The sequence below is a fragment of the Dendrobium catenatum genome, unplaced genomic scaffold, assembly GCF_001605985.2.
Source record: "Dendrobium catenatum unplaced genomic scaffold, ASM160598v2 fragScaff_scaffold_1061, whole genome shotgun sequence".
Lineage (NCBI taxonomy): Eukaryota > Viridiplantae > Streptophyta > Magnoliopsida > Asparagales > Orchidaceae > Dendrobium > Dendrobium catenatum.
The window spans coordinates 3259818-3271886 of NW_021319523.1; the positions used below are offsets into that span (position 1 = coordinate 3259818).

A 12069-nucleotide genomic window follows, 5' to 3' on the forward strand; every position below is an offset into this window, starting at 1 on the left:
AAGAAGAGAGATAATATAATAATACAGAATGTACAAATATTCTTGAGTATTGGTAGATGTGGACAAAAAATGCCAAAATTAAGAAAAATTACATAATGTGGAAGAGGCAAAAGCTGCAATGGGCAATAATAAAATTTATTATATGGAGGAAATTTGTTGATAAAGCACTAAAATGTTTAAATCTGAACATCGAACCAAAAAAAAAAAAACTTCAATATCATCCCTTTTAATGAACTTAAATCAATAACCTTGTAGCCCAAGTTATCAAGATATAAACAATGAATGAATATGCTATTGATTACATTGAACAATACAATGCCATATTATTTAGTATTACAAGTAACAAGAAGAAAACAATTTTAATTTCATAGCGAGTCATGTCTTAAGCAAGATATAATGTTAGTATCAGGAGTAAAATAACTGAGAAGCGTACCTTCAAAGGAAAACTGGATGTGAATTACACAAGCACATGAGTTGATTCCACTGAAAGCATATACAAGAAAATAAGAAAATTACATGCAATTAAAGAATTGCATACATTGCCAATAAGAAGCCCATCATTCCGATAATCAGAAGAAATATGTGAAATCAATTTTGTTGAAGAAAATATTTTTAAAATATAAATATGAATACTTACAAAACGCTCTTCATCAAAATCTTAGATGAATTTATTGAGATGGACTATTAAAGTAGCCATAAAGGAAAAATTGAAGAACAATGAAGAATAATTAACAATGATAGTTTGAATTCACACATGATTTCTGAAGAAGTGAGAGGAAACCATCAAAATGTGTTATGAGTGCCCTAAAAGTTGTAATTTTATGTGAATATTTTGTGCTCTACCAAACAACAGAGATTGAATTTAAATGAAACTGCATGAATTTAAAACAAATCTAAGTCAAAATCAAGGAGTAAGATAGAGTTGAATGGTAAAAAGTTGAATTTTAACGTTAAAAAAATATTTGATTAATGTAGACTCATTGTAGCTATCGGAATATATTCGATTTAATGTTCTTCATTTTCTTCATTCTTATGTCTTTGAGTAAAGGAGGAAAAAACTCGCTACAGTATGCAGCAGAGAAACAACCATAGCTAATCAGTCAACTTATTATTTTCTTTAACCAAAGTTAAAGAGAAATATCATGTATTAATAGAATAACACAGTAAAAATAACGATGATTTACTTTTTAAGTATATATAAATGTACTTATTTATTAGTATGACTAAAATTTTTTTTATTATTATGAAGTTACTAAATTATAATAAATTTAGGCCCTAAAAAATAAGAAGAGAAACATAAAATTTACAAAATTTAAAGGAAATCAAAAGTGTAAATATAATGCCGTTATTGACAGAAAGAGTAAATAACACATAACTAATTATACAATTAAACATTTAATTATTCTACTTATTAATTAATATTTTAAAATATAATTAATTAAGTAAACCAACAAAACTTAACGCCTGAAGTTTGCCTGCCATCTTTCTCTATTAGCCGTTCGCTGTTACTTCGCTACTTCGCGCGCAGGAGGTGTGGAGATTGCATGCGTAGCTTCTTCGTTTCCTTCTTGACTGTTCAACTTAGAACCTTCGACGTCTTCCCTTCCTGCTCGGATTGCGAATTTTCGACATTTTGATCGGAAGGAAGAACGGGAACTCGCTGGCTGTGAAGGTAAGTTTCTCCCTTTCGCCCGCTTCTTCTGCTAAATAGCGTTAAATACGCCGAACAGAGGGATTTAGTAAATCCGGGATTTAAGACTTAGATCCCTAAATCCGGGGAATCCCTGGGTTTAACGAGCACACAACAAAAACCGTTTGGGTGGATTTAGCGTAAATCCGACTTAAATCCGGGACTATATCTGATACCAAACATCCCCTAAGAATTAAAAATAGGTTAAGTCGTGGGGCTTCGAGCAACATTTGTATAGCCGCGTTGGATTAGAGGGAGAATCGCAAGATAACGAAGGATTCGGCGAGCGAAAATCGAACGAAAGCAAGGTAAGAGCAAAAAAAAATTCAACAACAACTATTTTAAGAAATAAAAAGAGGCGTGAAGAAAAAAAAATAACAGTAAGAAGTTTACCTTTTGAAACGGGATTTTTGTTGAGTTCGGTGAGCAGGCAGGAAGCGATTGTTGAGTTCGGTGAGCAGGCAGGAAGCGACAATGGGGGAGACGCGCGAGATACAGTAGGCTTCGGCGTCGAGAGAGAATATATGAAAGCGTCATTTCGCGTGGGGATGTTTTTTTGATAATGATGAGTGAAGGGATGCGAAGAGAAATGAGCAGGGATGCCTTGAAAGAGAAAACGCAGCTTAGGATAAAGCTTTAATAAAATCAACGGCTGATATAAAGCTTTAAATTTTTAATGGCCAAGATGACGTATGGGAAGATGCACAAGCGGCACTTTAATAGTAGTATAGATTTGGAATATATATATATATATCATGTAAAATATTATATTCATTTACACTATAATCTAACTCTTAGTGAATGATATTCTTAACATTAGAATTTTCAAATCATTTTGCCATATCAATGTAGCTTAATCTACAAAACTTTCTTCAACATAACACTTGTCGAAACTTAATAGACATCATGTATAGCATTCTCATTATTTACATCACATTAAGGTATGCATATGTATCAAGATAATATAGGAACAATGATTTATGAAATGTATAAATTCAAGAACATTTCTCTCAGTTTCTTCTTCTTCCATCATATATCCACATACAGCTCAAAATTCATCTCCCATCTGGCACATAAAATGGAGGACAAACCTGCTTATAATTGCACACTAATCTCTCATAAATTACAAGGATAAATGTAGGACAATAGTTTTACATTTATCTCTTATTTGTCACAAAATCAAATGAAGGTCAATAAATTCACATTTATCTCTCATCTATTATTCAGACAGATAGAAAACAATCCTGATTATTATATCTCATTCATTTATCATTTACCATTCAGATAGATGAAGAATAATAGCAGCTTTCCTCCATCCTCTTCCGCCATGGTATGCACATAATAGTATTATGAATTTGTATAAATATGGCATGAAATAATAGTGATTGCAACTATATAGTTTTAAAGCAGTTGACTACAATTGACATTTTAAACGTTTGATATTAGATATGATAACGTGCACGGTTGGTTAAAAATCATGAAATCACTAGAAATTGAAAGATCGATTCTTACCGCATTAAAGATTAGTTTCATTGCACATAATTTTTCTTTCATTTCAAAGAATCTGATAAAATTCTACAAACTTTTTGTTTCTCGCATTGGACACATGAAATACTCTTATAAGTTGTACAAAAAAAAAGTTAGTTAAAACTCAAAAAATCATATTTCCTTGATTATGTATCCAACCAACACCCAAAATTAAAAACTAAGTGAGTTTTCAATAGCCTACCTCAAAACAAACAATTTCCATGATATATTTGATGATTGAATCCGACTCTACAACCTCCAAAATTTCTGTTCTTCTACACCACCATTTTCACTTTTTTTCTCACCAAGAGTTCTCTCTTTCTCCCTACAAAATAGAATAAACATGAGATAAGAAATGATTGAGAATAAATATATAAAAGCAAACTATTTAAACCCGCTCCGGAGCACTAAAATAGTGTCACAGTGACGATCAGAACATCATTGTACTATTATTTGAAACCACCTAAACTCACATCAGCACTGACCAGATATCATCTATCCAAATCTCAACATATCCATGGCACTATAGTGCTCAAAACAACTCTCCAAGCCCGAGAGCTTAGCGCCATAGTGCCAGCATGCTACACTACAGTGTCACTCCAATCACTACAATGTTGTGACGCTGTAATGGCAATTTTTGAACACAACAAATTACTCCATGTTTTATATATAAACTCTCTATTTGATTCATTAGATTCCTAAAAAATTACAATTTAATACAAACATACACATATTTATAAAATTTAAACATTCAATTTATTACACTTGCTACCATAAACAAGCATGTTACTCAAATCACAAATATTAATCCAACCCACTCACCGTCACTTGCCCAAAGTACTCACTTGAGAGGAGAGGGGCACACATTAGAGGCAAGGAATTATTAGGACAATCCACAAGAATGCATTAATATATAGGAATTGCATCATGTACTTGAAAAAGAATTTTCCATCATCAAATCCATTCTATGCGAGTAACTTTAATGACCTTCATAGCTTCATGGAAGAAATATGAATTAGACCAAAGAGTGGGAATAATGATTTTATTTCATTCAACACGACATAAATGAAATATCAACATATGTGCTCCAAACAAAGCACAAGTTGCTACTATAACATTGAGCCAAAAAATCTATTAAACATACTTTTTCTTTCACCCAGCAATCCTGTTGATAATATAATGTATGGATTAAATATTATGCCAAAAAAATTTTAAACAAAAGAATGCCTTCAAAAATTCGGGCTGGTGCATAAGAAATGTGGGTTGGAAATCTTTCATTCCACAAATCAAGAAAAGCAGTCTGATGTACAAAAGCACTCGCAACCAAGCATTTCTACAGGAAGGACAAAAACATTAATCTAGGGAAATCTATCTAATGATAAAATATACTGATCAAACATACATAAAACTTTATTAATGCTCTCAAAAACATAAAAAGGACGAGAATTTCTTCAGGTCAGACGTTGATCATGAGCTATGATGCACCGACACTTCTCCTCAAAAAGGCGTGCAATGTCCGACACAACACTCGTCCGACACTCCTCCGACACGTGTCGGACAAGCCGAAAACGTGTCCGATTAAAAAATATTAAATGCAGATTGGACACGCGTGTCCGACACGCGTATCTTAAATATTTTATGATTTTTTTAAAATATAATTTATTGTATTTTGCGGGATTTAAACTAAATTTCTTATTTCATATCCACAACACTAAATCAACGTCCGCACTTAATACCCAATCATCGAATATTCTCATTTTAATTTCTTTTTGACAGTGAATGTATTTTCATCTCCTCTGTCAGTGCTGATAAATGGCATCGACGCCTGACTCTCGACGCCTGAAATATTAATTGTTGATTTTTTGAAACTTACCAAAAAAAGTTAATGTACATGCTCGGTACCGCTAGGTATTGCTAGGTACCGCTCAATACAAGGAAAACCCCACTTTATATGACAAGTGATAATAAGATGTGGGATGTTGTTGAAGATGGGTTGGAGTGCCTTGATGATATGGGGTTATTGGAGGTTGCAAATCTTTCTCTAGATGAACCAGAGTTGGAAGCAATGATATTCAATGATGATGATATTGAAGGCCAAAGATCAACCTCTGAATCTAATTCTATCATTCCCTCTATTGAGTAGTTGGACCTTCATGTTGTACTAAATAATTTTTTGCTTATATTTTTGTGGTTGTACTAGACACTTTGTACTAAACATCTTTATGTTATAAGCTAAACAAGTTACCATGAAATTGATTTATTATTGTTTTTCATTTTTAATATAATGTCATCTTAATTTCTATACATTATATTAAAAAAATATTATGCCGTGTTCACGCCGCACCCGTGTCCTATATTTTTAAAAAATTCCGTGTCCCGTGTCCGTGTTGACGTGTCCGTGTCCGTGCATCATAGATCATGAGCTATTGACCATAGAGTAAGGGTTTTGTGGATTTTTATAGTTTTAAAAAATCCATGGCTTAACAAAATAAATGATGATTTTCTATCTTCAACAACATAAACACTAGCATACAACTTGTTCAATTCTGTTAATCAGATATGTAAAAAATAAGGTGGTTGAGGTTATCCAGTAATAGCCAGGTAGCAAAGCCATTTGGCAATTATAGGAAGGAAAAATAGAAGACATGATAAGATGCTGGATGATCATCACCATCATTAAATACAATATCAACATCATTAAAAATTATGCATTATTAGATTCAATTATTATTTTATGTAATGAAATATGATCTGATCTGATTATATACGAAAAAAGTTGCTATCATAAAAATATAAAATAGAATTTAATTAATTAAATTTTATTAAATCTATCATGAAAAAGATCATGTAAGCAAAGATTGTTGTGATCAAGATCATTAAGATGAAGGTGATGATTATCATGATCCTACATCATGAAAGTTCATGATGTATCCTACTGAAGTAAGCAACTGAATTTCATCAAGTTCGTTGCCCATAAATAATTAACCGACGAGAACAAAATCAGTCGATGTGGAACAGAAGCAAAATGTAATTCAATGTAATTCAGTAATTAGGCGAATACAAATTCAAGGGTGCTGACTCACTAGATACAAATAGAGAATAATAATATCCAAATGCTAAGAACAACTTAAAAATACTAAATGTTAAAAACTAAAAAAAAAATATTAAGATGTATATTTTATAATAGGACTCCACTGCAGCTCAACTTCTGACGTCAAACAGTATTCAGCCTCCAAATATTCTTCCTAATTAACATAAGGTCTCATTTCGCTGTATAAAAATAGAAAAAATTGTTTAAAGTATCATTTAGACTTCGATTGGGACGGCATTCTTTCTGTTTCTTAAAACAGTGTTCTAGAAACTTTCTTAGGCTTTGTTTGTTTGAGCGTTTTTTTGCCTTTTCCGTTTCCGGAAACGGAGGATTTTTTTTTTTGTGTTGTTTGGTTCGTCAAATCACGTTCCCAATAACTCATTTTTTTCATTTTTCTGCAGTTTTGAGAAAGCTTTTTATATATGCTTCTCCGTTAGAAAACTCCATTTTCTGAACTAATGTTTTTCAAAACTGTCTTTTACAAAAGCACCAAAAAAACAAACGAAGCCTTACTGTTTTTTAAAACAGTGTTCTAAACTTAATTTTAGAACACTGTTTTAAGAAGCAGTAAGAAAGCCGTCCCAAACGAAACCTTACCTTCACATAACTGATGTGTGGAAATTAGATAATTACATTTGAGATCTGTTGAGTAAAAAATTAAAGCAAATTTCACATAAAATTAAAAATGATGAAAGCTACCAAATGTATCAATTTTTCAAAATAACCTAACATTCAAAACAATTACATTGTTAGCTACAAAAATGAGCATAATAATCACTATGAAAACATTAATGAAAAAAAGTGAACTCAATGGTTAGATAAAATAGCTTTTCTTCATGACATCTAAATACAAAAAGACGCTAAGGGCATCTCCAACCGAAAACTTCATTTTTCACGGCAAAGTAACGCAAAACTCCAAAATGGCGCGGTGATGCTCCAATCGAACGCCATTTTAGGTGTTTTTGAGAAGGTAACGATCGCCCTCCCTTTCGCGCGTTTTTCCGGTTGAGAGCAAAAAATGACGTGAGTGAACAGTGCGACGCCAATATTGGCATCACACTGTTCACCTGCGATTAAATGGCGGAAATTTTCGCGTTCGACAGCTGCAGCCGTCCCAAACGCACCCTAAATCTTGCTAAAGTTCAATACTAAAAAATGTTTTGCAACATAAGTGTTAAATCTTGTGAAATCGTTTGGCAATGTAAATCAGGAATTAAGGAACTTAGATCATTTTAAAAAATAATTTAATTTCTGTTTTAAGTTTAATTTATATTTTAAATACAAGTTACTTATTAATAATAAGTTTAATTACTATCAATAAATTATCATTATAAAATAATATAATTAAAAAAACAATTTAATTATGAAAAAAATTATTATTTTAATTTTGATTATATTTTTAATTATTTAAGAATTAATAATTAATTATTAATTTTAATTATCACTACAAACTAAGTATTACAAATAATAAAATTAGAATTTATGTTAAGTATCAATTAATCTAAAAAATTAATTAATTATTAGATACATTATATTCTTAAATAATTTTAAATAAATTAATAGAACTAAAGTAATTTATTTTATGTTCTCTAGCAATACCTGTTCTGCACTGCCTTCATATAACCGCAAGTTTGCTGGGGTTTACTTTTCCTCTTCTCCGGCTGTTCGTTGCTCTTCAACTTCGCCTGCTTCGTGTGAGAGGTAGTTTTGAACGAATCGCTAAATGACTTTTTCGCCTCCTTCGATGCTGTATGAAAGGATTTAATACAAATCTTACTGAAATCTGTCGTAAAATAGTATATTAAACGGTAATTGCTTTTGCAAGCATTGGATGCTAAGTTCCTCAATCAGAGATAAATCCATCAGCGTGCCGCAAGTCCAAAAGTACGCAAGAGACTCAATCTTGTTTGAAATTACATATAAATCCTCCAATAAAATAGAACTGCCAATCAAGAAATAAAATTTCATGGAATTTTAAGAATCGTCAAAAGGATCACAATTTCCATGCTCTAGAAAAATTCTGCGCTGCATTATTGAAACGGTTTTACGCAGGATTAGAAAGAAAAAAAGGAAGAAATAAAAAGATTCAAAACGAGAAAAATATTTTTCAGCATCAAAAGCAAAATTTATACTCCGACAAATGAAGAAATAAACTGAGAGGAATGGTTGGGGAGCCCGCGCGAGCGTCATTGCACGGCTTCGCTTCAGAATAAGAGAAGAAATTTTTAGTGCTCCGCCGGCAGGCAGTCTTCATCGCAGGGCGTGCCAAGCCATTCGCTACTTCCTCTTCCCATTCGGCGACGGAAAAGAGGGCGAGAGGCGGCTTCCTACTGCTCGGATAAGATCAAGTAGATTTCGCTAGGGTTTTCCCCAAAACTTTATAGTACCTATTCTAGTTAATGGGCTGCGAGAGAAAGCCCGTTAAAGACCGGTTTAGAGGAGAACTTATTATAAGTGCGGAATTTGATTGGAGAATCATCTTGATTTGTTAGGTATTTATAAAAATATATATATATTTTAGAAAATTTTGGGGCAAAAACCTATGTATTAAACTAAAATGAAATTACAAGTAACAAAAGAAACCTATAAGAAAAAAGAAGGAACAAGCAAGTCTCCAAACCCTAGAAAACAAAAATGAGCGGAGGACAAAAACAAGACTCTGGAAGCCAGGCAAAACATCAAGATGTTAGAGTTGAAGTTTCGGAGAGCAACAAATCAGCAAACCAATGGTTGCCACAAGCCTGCCATGGCCAATGAACGATAAGCACAGGGCCATCCAGGGAGGAGAGCAAACCCAAAAAACTTGTGGCAGGCATCCAAAAGGTATGGTTCATCATCGTCCAGTATGCAAAAATTGACACAAAAATATCCAAACAAAAGTAGCATCTAGCACAATAAGGGTTACAGGATCTCATGGAAGGCAACTTTAAGCTTATCATAACAATTCCAGCTTCTCACTTTGAGTTTAACAGCCGACTTGATATGGTGAACAACAGAAAAAGGACTGGCCCAGCAGTTGGAGAAATGATGGTTGTTTATCTCCCTCCATAAGTGATAAACAATGTAGCTAATCAACAGGTAGCAGAAGTTTCTCCAAAGAGCAATAATGGCTCTCAAAATCCAGAAAATCAAAGGTTTGTAAAATGTTCGGTCTAAGAAAGAACAAGCTAAAGATTGGCAATAAATCTTTCAAATCCATAAAAGGGAAATCGCATTCAAAAAACAGGTGGTGGTGTGATTCAAGCGAGCAATGACATAAGGAACTGGCCGCTGAAACATCAATACCTTTCCTTATAAGTAAATCTGCACACTTAAGTTTTTCCAAAACAGACATTCAAGAAAAGCAATTAAAACTAATAACACCCTTTTTAATCCAGATATATTTAAACCAAGTTACTTTCTCAAGGTTGGAATGGAATAGATCAGTGAATTGTTTAAAAGTAGGATGCTTAGAGCCATCCGAAGCCAGGGTCGGTTGCTCCAAGATATGGACATTGATGATAGCCTCCCTTAAAGAATCTGGGACATTGCTCGGGATAATCCACTGACCATTAGAAATGAAATCATCCACAAATAAATGAGAAAAACCATTCCAAGAGGAAATTTCGGAATAAGGAACTACCATAACACCACGGCTCCCATAGCATGAAAAATTTACATAAAGAAGAAACATAGAGCTGAACATAGGCTTTAATTTTGTAAGCAATAGAGCATAAGTATTTCCAAGCCTTGGAGGCATGCGACGGGGGTGTCTTCCATGGTGAATCATATTTGGCTCTAAACCAAGTGTTGAAGATAGAGTCATGTAGGAAAAGCCTCTAGATGCAAGAACAATAAGTCCCAAAATAAAGGGATTCAAAAGAAGGTATGCCAAGTCAACAATTACACTTAGGCTTAACAGTAGTGCTCCATGAAATTAGATGATTTTTTTTTTGTCTGAAATGTTCCAATGGTAAAAAAATTTAGCACAGAGTTTAGAAATAGAGATATGATAGGCTTTGTGGATAATAGATCCCCTAATCCAATATGCAATTGTGTTGGCATTCGTAAACTTTAAAAATTGGACCTAACTTGCTAAAGAAAGGAACTTAACTTTCCAACACTCAAGTAGAGTAAAAACCTTGCTCAATAGGGGTGGAAGTGATTAAATTTAAGCCTGTGAGGGGAAATAGGACGGCCCAAATAGGTAAAGTAGGTTTCCCTTTGATGGATATTAAGCACACTAGAAATGAGGGAAGCATCAAGAACATTAGGTGCAAAAATAATGGAACTTTTAGTGGGATTAATGTGGAGTCCAGAGTGGTCAGCAAAAAGGATCAGGGCATTTTTAAGGTTATTAGAGTTCAAGATAGATGCCTTCCCAAAAACCAGCAGGTCATCCATATACATCAAATGGTTTATGTTAACACCATTGCAAGAAATCCCCAAGAACTTAAAAGATTGGAGGTAGTGAGATAAGCCATCAATGGCAATGCAAAACAGGAGAGGGGAAAAGGGATAACCTTGTCTCAATCTCGAGGTGGATTTAAAATAGCCTTCAAGGGATCCATTCAAGCATATGGACAAAAAGACATTAGAAATACAGCCTTTAATCCATTTGATAAATAAATCAGGTAAACCATAAAAATTTAGTAAATACTTAATAAATATTAAGTTGTATATATTTATTAAGTATACTTATAGATTTTGTGAGTATTTGTTAATCATTTTTTAAATATTTTCTCATTTGCTTAGTATTTACTGAGTATTTAGAAATACTAAACAAATTCGTACAGGAGAACCGTCTAGTCTCCACACGAAATAATTTACCAATTTTCGAGGCTCGAAATTCAATTTTCTCCTCATGATTTTAACCTTTAACTTAATTTAACACTTATAATTTTAAATCATAATCATTCAACTATATCAATTTAATTTTTATCTAATAACCCATAATTATTATAACATTCAAATTTAGCCTCTCATTATTCATTTTCAGCTACACTATTTCAAAATAATTTTTTATTCTCATTTTAAATCAAGCTCTTTATATTTTCTTATCAAATCCACCTCTTCATATTCAATATACATTGACCTTCTATACCTTTCCTATAAAGAGTTGCTTGTTTATCATGTATGTGCTTTGTATTCTTCTCAACACATTTTTAAATCATCCACAGTTCTTCCTCCAAATTATAACAGTCATCTAAGCCTAACCATCAACTACCCAAGCCCTAAACATGACTTAATCTCACCATAGTAGCTCTTGAGCAAGCATAGGAAGACAAGTACCTTAACTTACTTTCCACACCACCGCAAATCCCAAAGCTCATTAAAATCAACAAAAAATCGTAGATCACAAGTTCATATCATGAACTAACCCTTCAACAAAAATTCTTTTTATTTGGATAAATTTAAATTAGTTGGTAGAGGAGATATTTAAATTTAACCTAAACTACCCTCTGATTTAAACTACACATGTAATTCCTTCAATGAAAACCCTATAAAGCCCTCACTTTCATTCCATTAACTGCATATCAAACTCTCACATATTAAACTAAACACCCATAATAATTTCTTTCCACAAATTCCACCCAAAGGCCTTTCATCATTATATACCATTCTGTTTTATGAAAAGTAGATTATAATTTTTTCTATTAGAATGGAACTATATGGATTTCAGCCTCTTATTTAATAAGAAATGAATGTGTAAAATTAGATCTTGCATGGATTCATTTGGTTAAATTTAGATGTTATGTATAAAATTAAAGGACTTAGTGCT

At 32.7% G+C, this 12069-nt stretch overlaps 1 long non-coding RNA gene across 1 annotated transcript; it reads right to left on the reverse strand.

Annotated features, from left to right (window-relative positions):
• Positions 1-2574: 2574 nt before the first annotated feature.
• On the reverse strand, positions 2575-8667 carry LOC114580509. The gene is made up of 3 exons (XR_003701949.1): positions 7908-8667; positions 3420-3542; positions 2575-2781 (listed from the first exon to the last, which is right to left on the reverse strand). It is a non-coding gene; the product is annotated as an uncharacterized LOC114580509 (long non-coding RNA).
• Between the last annotated feature and the right edge of the window lie 3402 nt (positions 8668-12069).